Source organism: Bombus impatiens, unplaced genomic scaffold (assembly GCF_000188095.3).
Source record: "Bombus impatiens unplaced genomic scaffold, BIMP_2.2 scf_0248, whole genome shotgun sequence".
In the NCBI taxonomy this organism is placed as follows: Eukaryota; Metazoa; Arthropoda; class Insecta; order Hymenoptera; family Apidae; genus Bombus; species Bombus impatiens.
In genome coordinates, this window is record NT_176667.1 from 1,720,712 (window position 1) to 1,746,358 (window position 25,647).

Consider the following 25,647-nt stretch of genomic DNA (forward strand, 5'->3'; position numbering starts at 1 on the left):
GGTTTTGATTTTTTTTTTTTTTTTTTTTTTTTTTAATAATTTTGTTTCGTAAGTCTGTCGAGCGATGGTGTGAAATCGATGCTTGTAATTTTTGTCGGTGATAAATAACGAGCAAATTGTATATATATATTTAATAAATATTAACAAGAAAATTATGTTTATTGTTTCTGAAGACATAAAGAATCGTTATTGGAACGAGATTGTAATTGAAACGTCAGTCAATAGATTTTAACTATGATTTTGCCAAAGAAATAATTTACAGTAATTTTGTTAGTAATACGAAATGAATATTGGAGTGAAATGAAATTTGGTATTTGATATAGCAATCGACGAATAATATACATCAACGATATCTTAATCAGCAATATTCGATAGTCGGGATGTTGATATTTTAACATGTGTTGATTAAATATTTTTTATTCTTCAAACACTGAAAACCTATAAAATCTTATGATCTTTTTAAAGAACCTACGTATGTAGAACGGTTGACGATAATCTACTATACTTGAAGGAATATGCTATGGGTAGGAATAGAATGCTTTTAAGGGTTACGAGAGGTCGAGGGAGACATCGGAAAATGTAAGTAGAATGTTTCCACGTGGATGCATTAAGGTCAAGCCAGGTCACTGACCAAGAACTCACGTTCTTTAAAATGAGATCTTACATTCTTTAATATATCAATGTAACTTGTCGTTTCTCATAAAAAACAGTGTCGATTTGTTTATGTCAAAGTTTCATTAGTTTAGAAAGTATTTTAATTTCAATATCGTAAAATGGTAGACGTATCTAAATTTCTAAAATGACACGGAACCTTTTTCTACGAATAGAACGATACAGGACGATGGAAGAAATTTAATTACAATATGTTGACGGTCTGTAAAAAGAATTAACAGATAAGAGAATAAAATATACGAACACGACAAAGCAAGATAGTTTAGAGCTAGACGATAGACAGAGTTTATTTAAAATGTCTTGAAAAACTCAAACGTGCAGGTATTTAAATTTACATATCAGACTTCAAGGAGCGTCCATTTCCCATAATAAAACGCACGTTAAACCTTCATCCATGAAGGAAGACAGGTTTTCTCTTTCATCAACAAACGCTTATGTTTGTTTAAGCATGTGAAAGACCATCGTCACGATGACAAGAGAAAGAAGAAGGAGAAGAGAACGAAGAATAATAAAGACGAAGCAGGAACAATTTGCCTGGTATCGATCGTTGTTGCTTTTTCCGGTAAACGAAGAGTTAGAAATATGATTCGGCAGGATGTCTGTCGAAATGCGAGTTTATGTAATTCTTTAATTACGCCCTTCCTATAGTCGCTACGTTAAAAGACGATTACGAAGATCTAAGCTATTATCCTGTCTGTCGTAATTCGATATCCTTGTTAGTTCGATGGAAAAAGAAACTGTTATACCCAACATGGAGAATTATATCTTTAATAATCTGCGTAGCCGAGTAACGTCACTCAACTGCCAGGTAATCGTAATAGCTGCATCGCTGAGAAATATCTTCCTCCTCTGTTTCATCGTATATCGTATGAATAAAGCTGTTTTGCAAGTTGAGGAAGTTCAATTTTCCATTCGTTTTTCTTTCATCGATCAGCGTCATCGATGAACGATCGAATGACGCGTATGAAGATGTCTGTCGAATTAAAAATTATTGTACTTAGTTGATCGTTAATTGCATATTAGGAAGAAATTGGACGATAAATATAGAAAGAAATTTTAAGTAGCTGAGTAACGTAAAATAATACAGAATTTTAGAGGAATATGTAGATTAAATTTATAAACAGGTATATCGTATGTATTTTTAACGCAACTAGTTAAATACCATTATATTTTTATCTTACTTAGTGATTTTACTTTGTTAATTTGATGTTTGATTATAGAGAAATAATATTTCTATCGAAAATATTCAAATTTGCATACGACAATTTGCATATATCAGGTTGTCCGAAAAGTGTCTTTCTTTTGCAGACACGTCTTTTACAACGACGCATCTTTATACAAACACGAAACCCAATCTGTCGAACGTTGTGATATTTATTTTGATAGAACAAAATGGATCATACGTAATTCGATAAAATAATATAAAATGGAAAATATTCTGCATCCATTGTTTCCTTATAAAACGAGAGAAACTTTTCGGATGACTTAATATATATACAGGGTGGTTGGTAACTGGTGGTACAAGCGGAAAGGGGGTGATTATATGCGAAAAAAGAAGTCGAAAATATAGAATAAAAATTTAAAAATTTAAAAATTTAAAAATTTAAAAATTTAAAAATTTGAAAATTTAAAAATTTGAAAATTTAAAAATTTGAAAATTTAAAAATTTGAAAATTTAAAAATTTGAAAATTTAAAAATTTGAAAATTTAAAAATTTGAAAATTTAAAAATTTGAAAATTTAAAAATTTGAAAATTTAAAAATTTGAAAATTTAAAAATTTGAAAATTTAAAAATTTGAAAATTTAAAAATTTAAAAATTTAAAAATTTAAACATTTAAAAATTTAAAAATTTAAAAATTTAAAGATTTAAAAATTTAAAAATTTAAAAAATTAAAAAAATAATTTCAATCGAGACAACGATCTACAGCGAGATCCGTTATAACAAGACGCGATAAAGTGCACCCGTACCGACCGAAAATTCAAAGTCGATTTTCTCGAAAACAAAGCCTCGAACGAAAAATGTTTATTCTATATTTTCGACTTCTTTTTTCGCGTAGAATCACCCTCTTTCCGCTTGTACCACCAGTTACCAACCACCCTGTATATAAATCGAAGTCAGTTCGACTAAATTAAAATATTTCATGTCCTCGCAACGATATCATTTTTACAAGAATAAAATTCTAGTGATCGCGAATGATCCTCGACGTTCTGCTCTTTCTACTCGACCACTGGTCTAGCTGACCACCATTCCGCGAGTCAATATCTCGTACTATCGAAGCTCTGCTGCAACTGATAACAGCTTTTCGATCCACTTGACGCGAAAATGTGATGTCACGATAAAGTTTCCTGGATTACTGGCTAAAGTGAGTGTTGCCTAACTACAACAAATGATACCATATCGCAGTTTGTTACCAGCTCGAGAGTATACGCTGTTTCATTGTCTTGTTTTCTCCTATTGTCCAATGAACGCACACGATTCCTCGTTTTTCCTAGACCTTTCGAAAAGCCTTTTATTCCTGTAATTTTTCTGTAATTTCCATTTCTTTCCTTTTTTTTTTTTGGTAACCACATCGTTTCATGGAATGTGAATCTCGTGAAGAAATTAGGTTTCGATTGTTCGACTACGATGATTGTAAATTTCTAAATTAAAAAATCGTACGTACAATTTCTATATTCTTTTCCTTAATTGCAGTGCATTATAATTCTGATTACTAATCAGATTCTAGGAAATTGATGGAATTTTTTATATTTGGATTATACTTTTGTCTTTCAAGTACATCAGAAATACTCTTTGAACGATTATTATATAATTCATTAGATTCTCATAAGTCTAACATAACAAATTTAAGTTCTGTTTTACGCAAAATGTTCAAATCCAATTAATCTTCGATTGCCCGTTTATTATTGTTACAACTTTAATCGCCTCTAAACCATAGTTTAATTTGAGTACCTAACTCCATTAATTTTCCAGATTCGCCAGAATTAATCAATCTTGTAGTCCAATTTCCAACTCTATAAATTATTTCGGTTTCCATTTTCACTCCATACAATTAGCACAAATTTATTCATTCGCCACAACACAAATACGTTTTACTATCATTCACCGGAAGTTCACCACGACGCTTACCACGGTAAACACCTCAAATCCACAGGAAAGATATAAACTCGGCCAATCTCGAATTCGCATAATCTGGGAATAATAAGTCACACACTCGTAAGAAATTCAGTGGTTTAAACCAATTACGAGACGCATTCGCATGCAGGTTAAACTAGTAGATCGCGCATTCGCGTCTTACGCCGCTTGTTCTCGTATCTCCTCGAATATATCTAGGCAAGTTCCACGTATTTCAGCGAGGTACGTGGCCGCAGACACACACGTGGATGCACCTACACCCGGTACATCGCCGTGCAAACGTTGCATGCACCTAGAGAAGAACACGACCAAGAAACGGAGACCACGAGATCGTTATCGCGCTAAACAGGAAAGCAAATTTCGCGCCACGCTCGATCCTTCGTTCCTGGAAGAAGTTTTCTAAGAAAACTTTTCTTCCCTCCCTTTACTTGTGTAAGGAATTATTCTTGTTCCAAGTTCGTTTTTATGTATTGGGAGAAGGAATTATAGCATTGGAGATCATGGTAAGATCGAAGAGAATGCATCGGTGAAATTTTCGAATTACGCGCCATGGGTCGCTTAGATAGATCGTCGTATCGATTTTCTAGTTTGTAAGATTTTTTTGACAATCTATCTCTTTTATCGTCTGACGGTTTGCGATCGATTGAGATTGGATTGATTATCGGTAAAAAAGAAAACTGTACGTAGCGTGCGTTGTTCTCGACTGTTGGTGTTACGATATCGTTTGCGGGTAATAACACGTCTACCAGATATCGCATGAAATCCTATATAATGTCACGTCTGTGTTTCGTTCGTAACATGTACCGTTTGTAGCTAATTAAGGGAAGAAAAGACATTATCATTTGCAGGATATATTACGTTTTCAGACAGTAATGTCTAATAATTTACAACTTTTATTAAATGAAATGATTTCTTAGTAGTGTTTTCTTTATTGCCATTTATAGCGAAATGAATTCCCATATATTTTCCATGATAGTAATTATTTACAAAATATTATTAAAATTTGATCATTCCTGAATGCTCAATGTTCAGAATTTCTAATTAGGAATTTATACTTTTTGTTGCAGGTTACCTCCTTGCTTTTGGAAGGGGAACGCAGAAAATTAGCAGTCCTACAAAGAGAATTGCAAGTTGCACTCGAAGAAGGGGGAAGTGTAAAAGTTAAAGAGAAGCAGCGACAAGAATTGCTGCACGCCATATCGTAAGTAGAATTAGTACACATTTAGCCAGACGAACTCTACTCACGAAGTTATACGCACGTGTGCTTTTCTATCGGCGTGTAATATTTTTTTTACTATAAAAATTTTGTTAAGAATAATACGATACTACAAATACGAGTAAAATAACTTTATATCGAATATACGAGGACCATTTTTTAACTGTCCTGTAGAAATTTAGCAACGAGCATTTATACAAGATGAAATGTTATTTCAGTTCTATTAAATGCATTGTGCTTCTTATTAAAATACCGATCAAACTTCTTTCGTCACTTTATGACATTTGAGAAGAGAGTGATATCAATGATAAAAGCACATACACACATACAAGTTAAATTTCATATTTATCTTTTAAATTGTTACGCACATATGTTCTAAAATGTTCTCATCCGCTTCAGGACAATATATTTTGAAATACGTTTAAAACCTATAACTGTTTAACCATATTACCACGCATCATGTTGCATTGTCGTACAGAATACTATCTTAACGCTAGAAACGTACAAAATTTAGAGAGTCTGTTCATCGCTTTAAACACTTGTATCAATTCCGACATCGTCGGTGGCCCCTGTAGTATCATAACGAGTCTAACCGGCTACCACCGGTGATCCCAGAGGTAGTCAACGCGTTAACAATCTCTCATTTCATATTATGCCATTAAACCTCTATAAATAAACATTTGTCGATTAATATAACGCGAAACGACTATCGAAAATCAACGTTTTTAATTCCTCTTAGACGAGGCCCTTTTTTCCATAATAAATAGCAGACTGGGAAAACGAAGAGGAAAGTAAAAATTCATACAAAAATATAAAGAAAACTTTGTCTTAAGAAAGTAAGCTTAGTGTATGGCGTATCATTGGCGAAAATAATCGGCGAATTTTCTTCCCGGTCACGTCGTGTTCGAAAGTTGCCTGGAAAAGCTATCGAAATGGCCGCGGTAGGACGAAAAACTCGACTAAGGAAACATTCATTTTGCCGAGCCGTAGCCTTCGAATAATATATTTTGCAAGTTGGCACCGGACCCTCGTAACACCAACTCCGAGCTTCTCTTCTCAGCCCTGTACCCCTCTTTCCTCCAAATGGGAGAGAGGATTAACTCGTTCAAGATTTATTAGCGGCTGTCCTCCGGCGGACTAACAATTTGATCAAACTGCCGTGGAATTATGCAGTTTCGTGTAGCTTCCGGCGCGAGTCGTCCCGAAGTCGATGCCGAAACTGCGAACTTGCAGCGCGTTTCGTCGCGCGTAAAGTACACCGCGATTAATGAATTTCCCGTCTCTACGATTACGCCCAGCTAATTTTGTGTCCTGACGTTTGCCTTGGATTTCGTTTCCACGGATTCTTCAGGCTCTAGCGATATCCGTGCTGGTATCGGTGTTTGGATTGGCAAGTTGGCGGAATCGGATGGAAAGAAAAGATGATTTTTGTAGTTTCAGAGGATAATTACGTATAAAACGTAACGTAACAGAGGATAAAAACGTAAAAAATCGAACATTTGAACGGGTTGGAAATTTTAGTTCTAAATAGATTGCCGATGTTTACGTATTCGTGGGAAATTGTAATGGGCAAAGATGATGTTAGAATTTAATCTTGGAATTAAGATTAATAATCCGTGGAAGACGCAATGCTTGTGCTAAAATAATATAACGTGATATTTATTAAACAATTATTACAGTGAATATAAGTAAGTGTTGTGGAATGTAGACAGTTGGCTAGTTATTCAGACTGACTTGGCTTAGTGACCCATGGCCCTTGAAAAGATTTAAAACTCCACTCTCTATGCAGTAATGAGTGTGACCTGTGTGGGTGTCTGTGTGGCGTCACATGTGCCACAGAACCTTCTAGTAGCTTCTCGACGTGCCCATCGAGAATGTTCCATCCATATCCTCGCGCTTCTTCCGGCGAATTTTCGAAAGAGCATGCACGTGCTAGCCGCCGTGGTGCATCTCACGAACGCACGCTAGTGGGGATATATCGCTGGGCAACGAAGGGAAGAATCCGTACGATCAATCACCTCATCTGCGTGCGATTGATATCGTTGTATTCCAACAGATGATATAACACGTAAAATACATTCTCGCCTTTTTTTCATTTTACAACTTCTTTCACTCAACGTAGATAAACTACACGCATTTTCTGCATATATCCTATATCGAGTTTCGAATAAGTCTACACTTTTCTTCCGCACCCCAATTTCAAACCCTCGTATCGGTATCACTTGGAATTCGGATCTAGAAACGTTCGGATCAAAGTTTCGTTTCAACGTAATAGCGCGATAAAGATAGAAGTATTCGATTAGTTTAAATGCTTTATAAGGCGAAAGAGCTGTAAAGTATACTTATTTTAAAGAGAAAGAGGCAAGACGGATATATTAGGTTGTCCGAAAAATTTCTTTCGCTTCGTAAAACCACAATAGACGAACAAGAATTTTTGTTTTATATTATTTTATTGAATCAGGTATGACCCATTTGGTTCTATCTCTATTATTATGTTCGCGCATAATTGTTGTTATTTCTGTATTCAGAGATGGGATCACAGTAGCTGTTATTTTATTCTTTGGATAAATCTATCACACCTTTCTGAACCGAAAAACCTTTACATGGACTACATTACGCTTACATGGACTCGGGATAACAACAAAAGGATATGTCAAACCTATCGATTAAATCTATCGATTGAATCTAGAACTATCTTTTAGTTACCGTTTATTGCAACTGGCGCATCTGCACGTGGATGGCGAGTAAGAACTCACGTTGTCATTTTCAACAATAATTCAATAAACTAATATAAAAGAAAAAACATTGCGCGTCTATTATTTCCTTATAAAAGGAAAGGATCATTTCGGACAATAAATTTGGTATCTCTCCGTTTAAATTTCATAATTGTCGAGGTTATTCGATGTGTAAACAGAGAAACTCGTGGATAAATTGTAAGGTAGAAAATATATTTAAATAGAAGCGTAATTATAAGTAAGAATACAATTCGAGCTGGTCCAGATCCGCACGCTAGCTGTTTATGGTCTGTCTTCGTCGCAGTCTTTTGTCTACAAGCTGTCGATGGCTTCGGTGCTCGAGAAAACTAAAAAGACCGTATGTAGAGTTTTCTTAGAAGTGGTGACCGCTTCAACGATAATATTTAAATTAACTAACCGCCAAAGTACTACCAGATATGCATCTTGTAAAATATTGGAACAATTTGTGATTAAAGTTAGACAAGATCGCAGAATGTTTATAGCGAAGTTGCGAAGGAATGTTATAGGATCGAACGAAGAATTTTTATGTACGTTTATTTAATTATAAGATTTACTAGATTCCGAAACTTTATGCAACTCTGACCGGGGCAAATATTATTTACAGTGCAAGCCAACGAATATAGAAATTCTATGCTCTACAGCTTATTATTTATGAAACATTTCGTATCATTTTTAATTTCAGTTTTTGCTTGAAATACGAACACTGACTTTCGTACCTTGTTACGAAGTAAAATTGGAAAAAGGTAAGTCCATTCCTGAAACGACGTTCGTATATTATCATGCGCGGTGGATACGAATATTTGGCAAAATGTGTGCGAATGTTACTTAAAAAATTTCTTTGATAATTTATAAATAACAATAGCGTGGGAGGAAATTTTTATTAAAAAGTTTCTTTCCATCTAAAAGCGTTCTAGAATTTTTAACGGATAATGCCGTAACGTATTTTCAGTGAAATGGTGGAAAATATTCTTCGCTGAGAATTCCTCTCATAGTTGTACATGTAACAAGCATACAGATTGTAAAAAATTCAGCTGCAAACTACGTTCGTTTTTCTGTCTAATCTAACAATATCATGTATACGACAAGTATGCGAGAAATCTCCGTAGCTTTGTATAAATTTTAATACCATTGTACATTGGTAGTATTGTAGAATGCCCAAAGCAATGTTTATTTAAGCTATGGAGTCGTTAAACGATCCTTTCATATTTAATTTCTTAAATATTATTTTTCATCGACGAAAAACTAGTAAACGAATATTTAATATATTTTTAGAATCGACGTAAAAATTTCTATTCTCGTATTAAATTTAATAGCCTGAAGTAAAATTTAAACCGCGAGGACAGCTGTCTCTCCGCCGAAAAGGCGCTTTTCGGTATAATTATGATTCAACAGAATTTTTTCTATCCAACACGACGTATTCACATTTCACATATTTGCAATTCAATTAGAGGAAATTTCTTATATAAATACCATTTAACCTTCTTGAGCCTGAGCAAAGTTACTTAATATACTTCCCTAGAAAAATTGACTTAATCCATCGGACAATACGTTTCTCGCACACCGTTCAATTCTTAGAAACACAACTGTTGAGAATTGCGCATCTTAATCGCCGAAATAAAAGCAAAGGAACGCTAAGGTTACACTTAGAATTCATATTAAAATAGTTTTAGATTTATTTAATAGACGATTTCCAGGATCTTCGTCGATATACATGTGCACGCGTCTCAGCATCTTCCATATCACACTGCCAACGGAACGGTTACATTCGCCTGTTTTTCGAGACGCTGTGCACACACGTAATTCCATACACTCATATTCACATACGTGCGTCACTACTACGCGGCTAATCTAGTCTAGCACACAAAATTATACGTATCTCAATAATATATTCTGTTTTTATCGAAACATAGATCAATACACACATAATAAACATAGACGTACATAATAACATTCTTTTTACTCTATTTGTTCCTCTTTGTACTTCCTTACTTGACAGAGTAAATCCAAGTAAGTAGATATAGTAAATGATTAAGGAGTACTATTAAATATATTCGCTACAGCAGATCTTAAAAACAATTAGAATTTTTATATTAAAGGTTTTCTATCCGATCGAAATTTTTCATGCATTCGTATTCACATACGTGTGTCACTACTACGCGGCTAATCTAGTCTAGCGCACAAAATTATACGTATCTCAATAATATATTCTGTTTTTATCGAAACATAGATCAATACAATCATAATAAACATAAACGTACGTAATAACATTCTTCGTACTTCCTTACTTGACAGAGTAAATCCAAGTATAGTAAATCATTAAGGAGTACCATTAAATATATTCGCTACAGCAGATCTTAAAAACAATTAGAATTTTTATATTAAAGGTTTTCTATCCGATCGAAATTTTTCATGCATTCGTATTCACATACGCGTGTCACTACTACGCGGCTAATCTAGTCTAGCACACACAATTATACGTATCTCAATAACAACACACATGACTCGCGACGACAAAAATTCCAAGAACCTCCACTTTCAAAACTCGAACTCTCCAATCATCGTTTAACTTTTACAAAATAATTTCCAAGCAATATTTCATCGAGCATCCTTTCGTAACTATCGCTCCTTCGCATTAACACCCCCTCTCACCCCTCTTAGCCTAATTATTATCCCATGGAAATTCGGTTCAGCGTCCTTGATAATAAATCCAGCCTCGGAGGATCACGTTAACAGGTGCATACGCGGATTTCTGAAATCCCGAAAATTAGGAGCGGCGTCTAGCGAGACGCTTGCGGACGCGAGCGTCTCGAGAGTTCCAACGACAGCCCGAGGAGAAAATTCTCAGGAGTCAGCGATATGTAAAGCCGAGCATTTCCTTTTTTCATCGTTTTTCTCTCCTCGTCTGGTGGGCGGTGTTTACACAGCTTCTCGCGGCGCGGCGTTTCGGCGCTGTTTGCGGACGCTTGGAGGCGCGCCTCGTCGATTATACACCGACGACGAATTTACGGGCATCGCGACGCGCCGAGTTCCATCGTTTCCGCGAGTCCAATTAAGCGTTTCGAGTCAAAAGCGGCTCCGCTCGTTTCGCGTTTCGTGGCAAACACGTGCGAGAAACAACGGAATAATTGACGATTCCTCTCGAGAACAGAGAGAGCTGAGAAATTGAACGAAGGAGCGATACGCGAATCACGAGAGAACGCAGTGCTCGATGTTCGATTTTTGTTTCTTCTTGTTGAAAATGGAAGCGTGGTACGATGGTGGAATATTTCGGAAAAGGAGTCTTTGTATCCGGGGCGTTTGGTGCGACGAGGAATTTTTTAATTTCGTTAACTATTCCAAGAAACGTCAAACAAATAGATATTATTTATTAAAAAGTTAAATTTCATATTCAGAAGTGAAAAAGTTTGTTACGACGAATATCAGTCGACTGTAAATTTATAGCGTGTTTAAAAAAGTGGTTTGATTCTGATCGATTTTGAATTAGTTTTTGTTGTTTTATTCGGTGCCTTCAATTGTTATATGAAATAAAAATTGTTTATAGAGACGGTGTAGATGATACAAGAAGGACGACAATTTTTTTATTGCAAAAATAGGACCGCCATTTCATACATTATATTATACAACTTCTGAAGCGAATAGCTTTTAAAGCTTTTCTTCTTCTCAAAAGCAATTGTCCCTTTCAAAGATTGTCATTTTTCTCCACCTTTTTTTCTTATCATTCACTGGATACTTCTTCTTCGAAACGTTTAAAAGTTAAATCGCCTTCGCGCAATTCCTTACTCCAACACTTCGGAAGAACTTTAGAAAGATAATTTTACTTAATAATGAAATTTATTCAACGACTTCGACGAGCGCCGGTTTTCGTGCCTTTCCAAAAGCTTCTGTCCCTTCAGATAAGCATACACGTAAAATATTCAGAAAGATTTTGCGGAGAACTAACTTTGTCTTCGGTTGTGATAAAATCGACCGAGTGGTTCCACGTTTTAAAAACACTTTCCCCAACAAGTATAGCGTAGCGGTAAAAGATTCTTTAAAATTCCCACGAGAATTCACGCCCGTTAATTTAATAGTCATTCTCCCATTCTCGTCGCATTTCCAAGTCATTGTGCCTGATTATGCCATTGCGTTGAATTACGCGAACACCGAATAACGCCAAGTTTGTCATGCGTTTAATTTCTTCTGAGATTTTTAAATCGAACAAGTTGCGAACAAGTTACATTTAATATCAAAGTTCAGCGACGTTTTCCCAGATATTAACTTTTTACATTCTTTATAAGAGTTATATTTATCATTTTGCTCTATTTATTACATTTGCCCTGTGTTTGAACGCTAAATCAATATAAATGACGACATATTGTGAAGAGCGTAATTGATGAACTTTTATAAAACTCTTTCTAAAATAAAATCGATATTGGGAAAGTAAATGAAACCCGGTATAGCGGAGGCACTGCAACACGTGTGCTCAATGCGGGGAAAACAGTTGTTTGCATTAATAATTCAATATTCAACGATGTCAAACTGCTATTACATGCTGGAAAAATAGGTATTTTGAAACATTTTCCCTCGAAAGCAGTTTCCCTTGTCAGGTTTTCTATTTCACGAGATAATCATGTGGCCGGAAGTATGACGCACATGCTGCCATTGCAGATACCCATAGGATGGAGCGAGAGAATCTAGATTGTTTAGGGATTTCGAGGTAACCCCGTGGATGAACCACGCGCCGACAGTGATATACGAGTCTTGAGTGGGGTGGTTGGGTGGTTTATTCGCTCAATCTTTAGCGAGCCACACACACAGGACGCTGTCACGATGCTAGTTAAACTGATTAAAAAAGTACCGACTCTACTCTGGTTGCGGTACAACTACATTATAGGATATTGTACGAATTATAAATTATGAGACGAAGGATTGCCTGACACGTAAACGACGTTAAATAATCACCTTCGTTATTAATAATAGCGTGCTAGATCCGTATGATTAGATAAAATTGTAATTTTTTAAGAGAACAGAACGTGTTCAGATAACGTACAAATGAAAATATCTTAAAAATTATATCTTAACGCATACGTCTTATTCTGATAAAGGCCACAAAAAATTACACGCATTAGATCATCCTATAAATAACGCAGTCGCTGATTTTCATATACCAGACGAAGATAAAAAATCGCCTGAAAATCGATCAACCACGAATTTTACCGTATCTTTTATAATTCATTACACTTTCCTACTAAGTTTTTCGTTCCAGTTTCTCAGAAACTCCTATAGCAGCAACTTTCATTGTTTTAAATAGAACGAATTCTCAGAGAAGCCGCGTTACTTATGGGATGAGTCGATATTTCTATATCTCACTGAGGTAAAAATCGCAAAAGAATCACGTTCCTTGAATTTGCTGTATGACAAGAAGCAAATGTACACGGATATACATGTCGCGTCGTTCTATATCCATTCCAATGAAAATCTGCCTATTATTTAACGAAACTCTGCGATCCTGTAACAACGAATCTCAATTTCCTTCGCCTACGATTCGCGTAAATTCGCGAAACGGATTTCAAGTAAATATCCGTTAAAAATCTACACAGTACGTCAAACAACAAACAAATCAGTGGAAAGGAAAAACAGCGGAAGTCATCGAAAGCAGCGAAATAGAAAGAGCGTATTCAATTTAGATGGCGGGCCATCAGCCCCGGGCGTTCACCGGAGGAACCGACGGCCGGTTGATTCGCGCCATGAATTTGTAAGGCTGTTTGCTCGCTCGTAATTGCCGAACTTTCCGCGAAGACGTTCGCCCATCGGTGCAACTTCTTCGATTCGTAAATCACCGTGACCGTGGAACTCGCTTGGAAAAATTTGTCTGCACGACCCACCCTTGCCTCGGCTGTTCGCTCGTTTCGACGCTTTGTCCCTCTGTTTTTTTTTTCTCTCTTCTTCATTTTCTCTGGGAAAACAACCGTGAAACGCTGAGATCTTCTCGTCGAGTCACTTTGCGCGGCTAGTTCGTAAAGGCGAATTAAGCACGAGTCCTGCTACGATCTAATAAGCGAATTAAAGCGTCGAACGAAACCTACCCAGACGAATTAACAGGTCGTGTGTTTGTCTACAAATGAACTTCTTGCGCTCCGAGACTGGGGCCGTTTAGTGACACGTTTGCAAGGCTGATTTAGAGTAACTTTGCTCGACTGAGGTTGACTAAGAAAAATTAGAAGAAGTGTAAACATCTACGTACGTGTGGAATGAAGTTTGATACTGGTAGAGGGATGCAGCAACGAAGGCTGGTTTCGATGTTTGAGGATGATTAATTAGGGAAGGATGATACTAATCGAGGATATGCCTTTGCTGCAAACCGATCGTGATAATATGTTTAATAATTGATTATAATGGATATTTTATTTTGATTGTTCTTATGGGCTTGGATAATATACTATATACATATAATGTAATATATCGTTTAATGGATAACAGGGAAAATTGATAAAAACGACGATGAAAATGAATTGAGAAACTGAGAGTTTAAAATCTTTTTGTTGAATATCGGTGGAAAATTTGTGCGAAAAGATGGTTCGGTAACAAAGACGGCGGCTACTTTATGAAAGTACCAGGAAGATTAAAGAAATGCTTGTTAACAAGTCTACGGGAAATATTAACTGTATCTTCTACGGGAAGATGGAGAATCGGAAAGTTGTATTCAACAAACATAAAGAAGTTTAAAAGTCAGAGTATAAGTGAGTAATAGTTTGGTACAAGTGACACGAAGTTTACATCTCTGTCGAGAACTTTTCGACCGAGCTTTATACCGTAACTGAGACGTTCGTGCAAATAAAACGCATCTTCGAAAATATCGCGTAACGTAATTTTGCACCTGTATAGCAGAATATTTATGCAACTCGATATCATGTTTTTACGAAATTCGTAAAGCACACGATGTTACAAAAATACTACCTCGGGCTTTCGATTGTCGCGTTTCCACCAATTTGTCAATCTTCTTAAAACCTGCACCCGTTAAAGATTAAATACTAATTAAGAAAATAGACAGTTTAGCTTTGTCTTTGTCAGGCACGAAACAATATCTTACAGAAAATCGAAAATGAAAAAACGATAACGCTTGAGACAAGACTTATCTTTTCTTTTCTATATTAATGAACGATGGATCTATTATGTAACGCAACTTCGTTCGCTTTTGTCGACAGGAAGATTCAAGGACAACACGAGCAACTCGACAAGGAGTACAGGATCCACGCTGCCGGCGTTCTCTTATGCAACTCAAGGGGCTCCGGCAAGGTAAGCGTTTTGTCATTATTCTTTCCTTTCGTGGTCCGTGATTCACCAAAGATAAATGGCCCTCTCGATCATCGCAACGCGATCTATTATTTGTTAGCGCGTAAAGCACCGCCCGTCCTTCGCTATTTTTCCCGTGACACGATTCTTTCTTGAATAAATTCGATCGATCGATCGCCTCTCTGAATCTCTCCACGTGTATACGTGGCTCTTTAAGAAATTGGACGAGCCTTCACTCGTGCAAACAAATTACTTGTCGTTGAATATTTTCCATAATTTATCGATCGAGTTGAAATAACGTCACACCGATCTGTCTTTCTTAATTGATTGTTTAGACTCATATCAATCACTATAACAGGTTATTAGCGACTCAGTTGAGATCATAAGTCGACATTTATGATATTTGGGAAAGATCGATGCGTTTTAAAAATCTTGGCAGTTGCGATGTTTCCCTTGATCAGAGTTTTATAATAAAGTAACGATATTAATCTTGCATTTTGCCGAACCAAGTCTTGAACGATTTTCCATGCAACGTTGATTTTAATACACTCTCTGAACGTTAGACACCATTCTTTCCTGAATATAACAAAATCGTAATAAAACGTGTAACATAAAGAAATTCTAATTCTAAGTCAAAGTATTTCTATATTGACAATTTTGTCTGCTAATAATATTCTTATAGGTATACACATATACAGGGTGGTTGATAACTGGTGGTACAAGCGGAAAGGGGGTGATTCTACGCGAAAAAAGAAGTCGAAAATATAGAATAAAAATTTTTCGTTTCAGGCTTTGTTTTCGAGCACTTTATCACGTCTCGTTATAACGGATCTCATTGTAGATCGTTGTCTCGATGGAAAAATAAAAAATAAAAAAATAAAAAAAAATTTTTATTCTATATTTTCGACTTCTTTTTTCGCGTAGAATCACCCCCTTTCCGCTTGTACCACCAGTTATCAACCACCCTGTATATGTGTATACCTATAAGAATATGTTTGTAATGAAAATAACATTTTTAAATAATAATATTTTCCAACGATATATATACCACAAGATTAACTATACATTATATTTGTGATAAAAATATTTTTCGATCCTTTGAAAGACGGATCTCAGGCACGAAAGAAGCTGTCATATCGTTGAGCAGACAAATCACACCCACTTTCGGCCTTAACGTATTACATTCGGGAGAAATGGAAATTTCCAAGGAAATCGGAGGGATCGATGATCTTCTTTTAATGCCACGTTATCCAGCTATCGACCTAACACATTCAATTTTCTCCCTTTCCGCGTACAATAATCCTTCTTTGCTCGATAAATGAAGGATTGCTTCCTCGAATATACATTCGGATTCATAATTCATAATACTGTTTACGCATAACAAATTCAATACCGAACTATTATCCATAATGAATGGCGTAACTAATAGCATGTTATTAATGTATATTACAAATATTTTGCAAATACTCTATGTATTCTAGTTAAATAACGATTATAGGAGTATTTACTGTTCGCGTTAATAACATTTCAGAGATTTATTTCTGTAAATTATTGCGTTCATCTATTAGAAATTAGTGAAATGTTCTTGTTTCAATGACAACGCAGTTTAAAAGCTAATGTAGTTTTGCCAAGTTAAACATTAAGGTTTAATATTTCATGAAACGAATAGGTACGTTTAAACGATAACGAAATAATTTTTCGTTATCAATTGATATTTATTTATATCGTAATTGTAATTTGTATGAAATTATATTATATATTTATAACGTCCTTTCGACTTAAGAGTCGCTGATCGTATTATACGGATGTTCAGATTCAATCCCTAATCTAATTTGTTTCGATATTGTTAGATAAATACGTTTGTGGTGTTTCTACAGTCGTTCCACACAAACGAGCACGATGCGTTTTAGACACGTTTCTCGTGCATCATCTACCGAACAACTGAACATCGATCGATAGAATAGTATTGGGAAACACAACCGAATTCCTACGAGTAAATAGATTTCCAGAAATTAATGTTCAACCGAGTTAAGCAAACATATTTCGATGGACCGTCAGAACCGAGGCCATAAATTTTATCGTTATTCACGTTACTCTTGAAAATTACTCACGCGAATCATGATAATTTTAAAGAAATATCGTACGATGCAAATTTTGTGGAAAATTTGTAAAGCTCTCGCATATGAAACACGTCTTAGGATCTCTTTCCATTATTATTTCCACAGAATATGCAGAGTCACGCTATGAAAGAATTTCTCAATCCAAATGACTTCGAAAGTTCGCCTATTTTTAACCTTGTTCTTGTACTTTATCGTTCTTACTCTCTATCGTCATATACTTTATCATTAGTTCCCTCATCGATCATCTCTGTTCCCTGACCGAAAAACAAGACGAATCGAACATTTATCCATTAAAGTTCTCCAGCTGAAAAGCATCGAACGACCGGCTGACAGCAGAAAGCCTCTTCGGTTTCGCCAAGAAAATAGTGTAACGACGCAATCTAAAAGAACGAAGTGAACTTTCGAGGATCACCGAGTCACCCTCTTCAACGTTTCATCGTCGAGCCGCCGGAATAATAGATATTCGATTTTTGCGTATCCTTTCTCTCTCTCGCGCTTCGCTCTATCTGCTCCTTCAGTCATCATCCTGTATCCATGCTTCCTCTCTCGCTCTTGTTCCGAGCCAGCGTCTTCGTCGAACAAAAGTTTGGTCGGATTATCGCGCTTTGTCGAAGATGGAGAAGCATTCAGCTCGCAGCGAGTGGATACTTCGAAGCAATCGAGAATCGGCGACTCTATCTCGAGCTGCAGCACCCTCGCCACGAGAGAGGGCAAACTTGCGAAGCTCTGACCTCGACTATGACGAGCGACTATGACTGCGATGACGTAAGAACAACGGGGTCAACGATAATGCGAGGCAAGTTCAAGTGACCTGGTATCTTAGAAGTGCGCTTCATCGAATCGTGTACTTGTCAGTTGTATGGTTTTTAATGCTCGTGAAATTCGTCGTCAAGTCATTGTGCGCATTATCTTTATGATTTTGTGACAGTGCTAATAATAGATACTTTGTGTTCTGTTGTTATGGTTTTGCGAGAGATGACAGGTTCGTAGATACGTTTTTGATGAAGGAAAGAGTATGGATCGATAACTGTTATTAGATACCTACAAGTAAAAAGATGGCAAAAGTTTCGGCTGTCAAGATTTTAGATTCGGAGTATAGTTTGGAACACGAAGTTTCCATCGAAGCATTCGATCAAACAGGAAAAGCTCTTTTGAAACGTCAAACGTACTATGTTACTGCAAGATTATTCGATTACGTCTCGTTATGTTATGTCATTCCATTTTGTAAACGAACATACACCGTTAAAAAATCGAAATAGTCTTGGTACTTCGGCTAATTGGAAATTCGACTCAATTCTTAAATAACAGTCTTTTCAATGTGATATATTTTTCGAAATACGATCGCTTACAGCTTAAACTCGATTATTTGGTATAATTAATTATATGTAATACGATATATGGTACATAATTTCTTACATAATTAGTTGTGACATCAAAAGTGGCGCCTAATAGCTCATTACGTAAGCGTAATCATTTAAACATTATCTAAAATCTACGTCTCCGTGTTTTCTTAAGGAAACAGTCTGAGAAAATTTTCTAAGGACACCCTTTAGAAAATTTATCGACGCATCTTGTGTAAAGCCAAGGGAATTTTAACTCCGCCACGGACAGTGAGAGCGGAGCGGAGATTGAACATACAGAGAGCAATTTAGCGATAAGGTGAAATATGAATTTGAGATATACCATGGCTCAAGAGGCGTTCTCTCTGCTCTGGGTCAAACTGTGTATACAAAGAGCCTCGTTCTTTTTAATTTCTCCGAAGCTTTTGTCCGTTTCGTAGAACTAATTTCTGCAAAATTGTATTAGCCTGATGGGAACTATTTCAAAAAATACTAAGCGACAGAATTTTAGACTGGAATTGGTGAAAATGCCTTGACTTTGTTTCATCGTATTCAATTCTTTTTTTCTCCGTTTAATTCCATTTCCCTTTGCAGGTTATTTTTGCAGAATGAACTTTTAATACAACTCCTGGACAATCTTCTTACTTGAAGCAACTATTCCGTAATGTTAATCCGTAATGTCACTGTTTCTACGGAGAACGATCTATTTCGACGATGTTAAAAGATACTTCGTATTATTAAATTCAGAACGCACTAAATAACTTTAATTAATGACTTGCTAACCTTTGCCGAAATATGAAAATTACTTGCATTAGCCGATTATTTACACTACGCTTAACTTAAACTTAAATCAGACCATACACGTAATTTCCACCGCGGAATTTAACCTCGAATCGCGTCTAACGACCATTCCTACGAGATGGCTGGATCAGAAAGTTGGCGGAGGCTGTGTTACGAGACGCGGAAAATGAGAAAGCGAAACGTCGTGGAAACCGAGCAAGGGAAAACAACGATGTTATATACGCGAGACGCGTATTGGAGATGGAAGGAGCAGCTCGGGGGAAGGATAATGGGCCGCAGGAGACGAACGCGGCACACGGTACAGAGGAAACACGGAGCGCGTAGGAAATAATATGAAATCCGAGGCTCTGGACCGCGATAGCTGAGAGAAATAAAAAGAACACGGAAGGGGAGTCGAGGTAAAGATGGCGGAAAATACGCGAGGACTGGCCAGATGACAAAGCACAAAAACGAACGAACGGGGAAATTGCGGAAAGGAAGAAAGTCACGGCGCTGCCGGATTGCAGAGGACGGATAATAAAGCGACGTGAGAAGGAGAAGACGAAGAAAATCGGTGTGTGTTCCCGACGAAACAGAGAATTAAGGGTGCCGACGACAAACGAACGACAAAGCCGCGGGAGGTACAGGCCCGCCGGAAGGAATGAAATATGAAAAACGCGCGCGTGGCTGAAGAGCATCGACTGATGCGCGGGAACTCGAGTGGTGGCGGTTTCCGACGCGTTACAACGGACAAGATGGAATAGCGGAGCTGAAAAGTGAACGAAACCCGGATCTGGTGATATGAAAGGAAGAAAGCGGCAGGAAGTGTCGGGTTGATCAGCAACGAGAACATAGAACTTGGAAATTAAAAGAAGAAAGAGAGTTCGCAGGTGATAGATGGAGAGGAGTTGAAGATATATGGTGTCTTGCGATGGTGGATACAGTAATTGGAATACAGTTTATGTGTTTTCGTCTGCATTATGCCGCGGTGTTTTATCGATTGATTATTTTAGTCGTCGTATATGATAGAAATTGTATAATTAGTCTGCGTGTAAATTGAGATTATAGAATAAAATGATCGTAATTGAAATTGGTTAGAGTTCTGTAATTATTACAATACATCATATATGCTATTTATATGTATTTATATAGGATGAAGCATTTAAAAGAGACTCCGGAATATCTCACGTATTTTTGGTGATCTAACGAAACGGATCGGATCGATTCTGCTTCGTCTTAAGGGTCACATCGTCTGATGTCAATAGTTTATTTCTGGATGGAAATGCACCTTTTCGTGCTGAGTTGCGATAGGAAACAATAAATTGAGTTTGGCAATAGTATCCGATGTGATAGATTTGCGAAATAAGACTTGCTTGTAGAAATCGATGTACATCGTGCGGTTTAAATGGGCAATGTTAAAACGTGCTAGTTTCATGTTTTTAAATATCTGATTTTGAATGAAGAGTAGCGGCCATAACTCATATTAATCCGTAGCTACCGTTTCTCAGAAATGTTACTGACATAAATTTATCGATCGAACCCGTTTTGTAAAACGTGAGTTATGGTGATCTGTGAGTAACATGCGATGCTCGTTGCAGATAACGTGTCTGAACCTTGTCAAAAATGGGATAATCTCACTAAACTTTATTTAGAACACTTACGATAAATAGAATATAAAGTAGACGAACTAACTGTCCATTAAAGGAATGAGAGCCATATGAGACTCAATTAGTTACAATTTTGTTTTTTACTTATTGTAAAAAGATCTAGTATATCCTTCGAAGTTGCAAAAAGATTTAGTAGTGAACGCAGTTAGAATTTAATTAAATATAAAACTAAACGAACGATCTTTTTAGTGTCGCATACGACATTTTCATCTGATTTTGTATCGACACTACATTACATTTCAAATTTCAAAAATATTCATTAAATCGGCCAATTAAAGTTTCTCTTTATATCGTGGAGTATAAATACAAGTATTCGGTAAATAAAGCATGAGAAGCTTCAAACGAGCAAACAAAAATATACTAGCACCGTAGAAACTAGCGAGCCAAAGGGGAAACAGATCGGATGAACGAATAAACCAAATAACGACGCCTTCCGTATCGACTTACACTTTTTTTCATTTTCTTCTTTCCACCCTTCCTTCCTTCCTTCCTTCTTTTCCTTCTTTTCCTCTCGTTCTTAGCGGTTGCTCGATCTTTCCTGTTTCTTCCTTTTCATTCCCTTCACGTTCGACAAACGAGGTTGAGGTGCATTAGTGGTGTCCAATTACAGGACCGCAATGCACCTTGGTTGAGACACGTTGTATTCTCGGAGACGCGAACGGCGTTGGGAAAAGAAAAAAGCGAGGGACGCTGGAATTTTTTCGGAAAAATGCTAAAGTTGAACGAAAACGAGATCAACCGTCGACGTTAGTTCTTGCGATAGGCCGTTGATGGATTTTAACTTTGGCTTTGTTTGCTTCCGGTTGTTGTTTTAGATGTTTGACGTTGAGGAAAGAAGAAGAACTGAGAGAAACAGACAAATTTGGAAGAAATGGAATTTTATCTGATGTTCCACCAAATAAGAAGAATAAAAGTATGTTATATTTTCTCGTCAATTCTGTATGTGAAGTTAGTTCTTTTTTTTTAGAAAAATGTAGCTTTTTACTGTAACTGGAAGAGTTAATTTTTTTTTCATTATTTATAAATATTCTACCAAAGTAATAAGTAATTTTATTGAACAAGGAGCACTCCTATATATGCATATGTATGTACTCCATTTAAAAAAAGAATTCATTGGGAAACAGATGAATCTCATTACGAAAAACAGTCTCAATAAGAAAAGAGAGCGTGGTTTATCGAGAAAGGTTGAATATATTTCTACTGCGATCGTATCGACAGAGGAAGATTTAATAAGAAGGAAATTTTGATATTTGAGAAATCTCTCGATCGTAACATTTTTAATCAGAATCTTGGTACTCGATCGCTCGAATAATATTAATTTGAAGAAAGATCTACGTGAATTTTTGTTATGTGAAACTTCTAAAGTGAAACTATGTGAACGAGGCAGCTTCGTCGCTTTCGGAATTGCTCCGTAGAGATAAACATTTTACTAAACATTTCGAACACGTTTCTAGCGCACTGTCTACTTAACAACTGAACAGAATTCAACGATGGCGTGCTTGTAAACCCAGCTGTGCCATTTCTACGAATAAAGAAATTCGTATTTCAGAACGTTGACGCGATCGTAAATTTTGGTCGCTACCTTTTTTATATTTTTTTTATTACGGTATGGATTGTTTCATTAGAATATATAATGTAGGAAATATTCGTAAGAACATGAGAATTTAAAAATCTAGAAACGTAGATGTACCTCGTTTTAGACTAACTAGTCAATTCCTCCATTCAAATTGAAACTTTGAAATTGAAATTTTGAAATTTTGAAATTTTTCGAACGTGTTGGATATCGTGGAAAACAATTCAACACCAAGTAAAGTGGAATTATGCTTTACCTAATAAGCAATACTTCTTCTAATGAAACAAACGAAAAGGAAACGAAAACAAATACCTCCGCATTCCTCGTTTTAAATCGCGTTACAATCGTAGAAGCGTTTTCTTAGAATCGTTGGACGTGATACCGTTTCTACGACTGAACTCCCATCACGAGAAAAGCACTAAGCGAGTATGTCGAATAGCGAATATCCACGAGAGGAAATTCTTCTGTCATCCGGCACAAAGAGCGCACAAAGACGGAACAAATACGGAAACGAAGAAGTAGAACCGAATACCAAGGAAGAATACTATCTATCGGCGTGTTTCGAGAAAATGTCTGCGTGTAACAAATAAGCAAGGTGCTCTTAAACCGGATATCCCGTGTAATAGGGACGAACATCATGAAAGGAAATGAAAAATAACGAAAGCACTTGTCCAGTTACGTCGAAGAAGCGGTACAAATAAATTCACTTTATTCGAACTAAATTACATGCAGATTTAGGTAGAAGGTGGAGATAGGTTGATGGCTCGTAAAGGATACGCGATCTGAAGTAAATGAATTATGAAAAGAAACGTGGAGATCGCAGAGGGTCGCGCAGATGGAAGGAATTACCGCGGTAACTGTGTTCGCGATCAAGATGAAACGAGGCGAGTGGATTTTTTCTCTTTTGCCTATTTATCAGACGAATTACTCGTAGAAAATTTGGATAGAATTTTCTTTGCATGTATAAGACACTTTAATCGAATTTGATTACTTCTTTTCGTAGCAAATAATTTTATTATGCCAGTATGTTATTTAGAATATTAATTTTCGGAGATGTTACGATATGAGGTTGTCCCAAAAGTTTCTTTCGTTCTATAAGGAAGTAATAGGTGGACAATATGTTTTGTTTTATATTATTTTATTGAATTATATACGATATGAAACGAAAGAAACTTCTGGGACAACCTAATGCAATAATTTTAGATTTGTATTTATTTCCAGACGAATTTGAAGAGTTTGAGAAGGTTTTTAAATGGAATAAAATTTGGTAAAAAGCTCCATACTGCTATTTCTTATTAATTAGTCGAAAATAGAAGATTCTACTCGGCTCAATAATTTTTTCACATGTCAAATAATTTTATTGTATTCCATCTATATACGATATACAGTTATATGAAAATGTTATAATATAATAATTTTAGACTTGTTTCGTTAAATGTGTAAAGTCTTCGAAGGAATTTTTTAGTTTAACAAAATTGGATGAAATTTATTGTGAATTACACGGAAATTGTAGGTCCTTCCCAAGTTATTAAAGTATCATGCAAAACGTCCTTATTAAGGAAACTGCCACGATATTAGTGGACTATAAACTAAACGAGGGGATAAAAATTTAACCCGAAGCAGAGACCATTTGTGTACTTTCTCTTAGATGAGCGTCTTCGACTCATATTGCATCATCAAACTCCATTTTTCCAGTACATTTAGCCGTCGAGTTTATCTTCTGAAGGTTTCAAAAGCCGCGTACATATTTTCCGCCGTTGGATATGCTCTTTGCAGTTAAAGTTTGTCTTGCACTGGAACGAGCCGCAGAATGGAAGAACAGTATCATGCTCGATACGATAGGAATCGGAAGATCTTACGCATCTTGCATGCTCTTTTCGCATAAACGTGCATTTAAAACATCAATTACTATGGATGAATCAGTCGTATCATATGTAAATTAATTTATATATAAAAATTATTTGCTTTAATATTTTATTTGGAAGTCTTCCTCGAAGCTTTTCCTTAATTTGCCCTCGATGAGAGAAAATTCCTTTTTCGAATAATTCACTACTGAAATATGTTTTGATTTTATCAATTTTAGTATTAACATGTTGCGCGCGATCGAGTTGCAGATACGGATAATTTCAGTTCGTATTTTACAAGAGGTATCAAAGGTCTGGCACAGAATATCAAGTTATAGTCACAGAACGTGGTACGTCAGTAGAGTGTGGTAGAAAGTATAGGATATTCGCTAGGTCATACACTCTCGAGGACCATATAGACCCAGGAAGTACCTTTGAATGATTTTGAATGGCTTGATATCGTTGTATGCTCCTATCCATTCAAATTATTATTCAAGTACGGTTTCTATTAATTCTTTAAATAACAGTCAGTTTCTATCTGCGGTTTGATCTCGATCTGAATCTCTTTACTTCGTTTCGTAAATTTAACGTGTTTAAGTAACGATTCTTGTATTATATCTTCACTAATTAATTAATTCGAGATAAACATCTTCCATTTACGAGGAAAAGAATCAAGAACGAAAAAGGATGAATTTACAACAATTTTCAATTACACAACGAAGATCATCTACTTGCAAGACACTGGTATAAGGATCATCTCTCAATCCTTTCAACAGTGTTAACAATGCCTCGTTTATCCCATCACTCATCATTACACCTTTACAAATTGGACGTTCTGAAATCCCAGCGAAGGAAAATTAGCAGAATCACAGCCGGCTAAACGAGAACTTCTCTTATCACGTTCACGACGACGTGAAAGGCTTGTAAATGTTTCCAAGGAAATTTTCGTGGAAATTTGCGAGGACAACAATTGGACCGTTTCTAATCTAGTCGGAAGTAAAGGCGAGGCCACAGGAAGGACACAGGCGAACGGATACGCGAAATGCGCCACGTGTTTCACGACCAAATTGATGAAGAAAAATGGCAGGATAATTATTGTTATCGTCGCCGTGCCTTGGCCTCCTTCTCCGCTTCTTCCTGTCCCACGTTCGCCCACTGTGACCATCTTTTTAAAAAACCGCTGCCAGAGAACGCGCCGTTTGCCAAGACAATGGCTGCCACCTATGAATTCAAATTACTGTCTACAGGCGGCTAGAATTTTTAATTAAAAAGA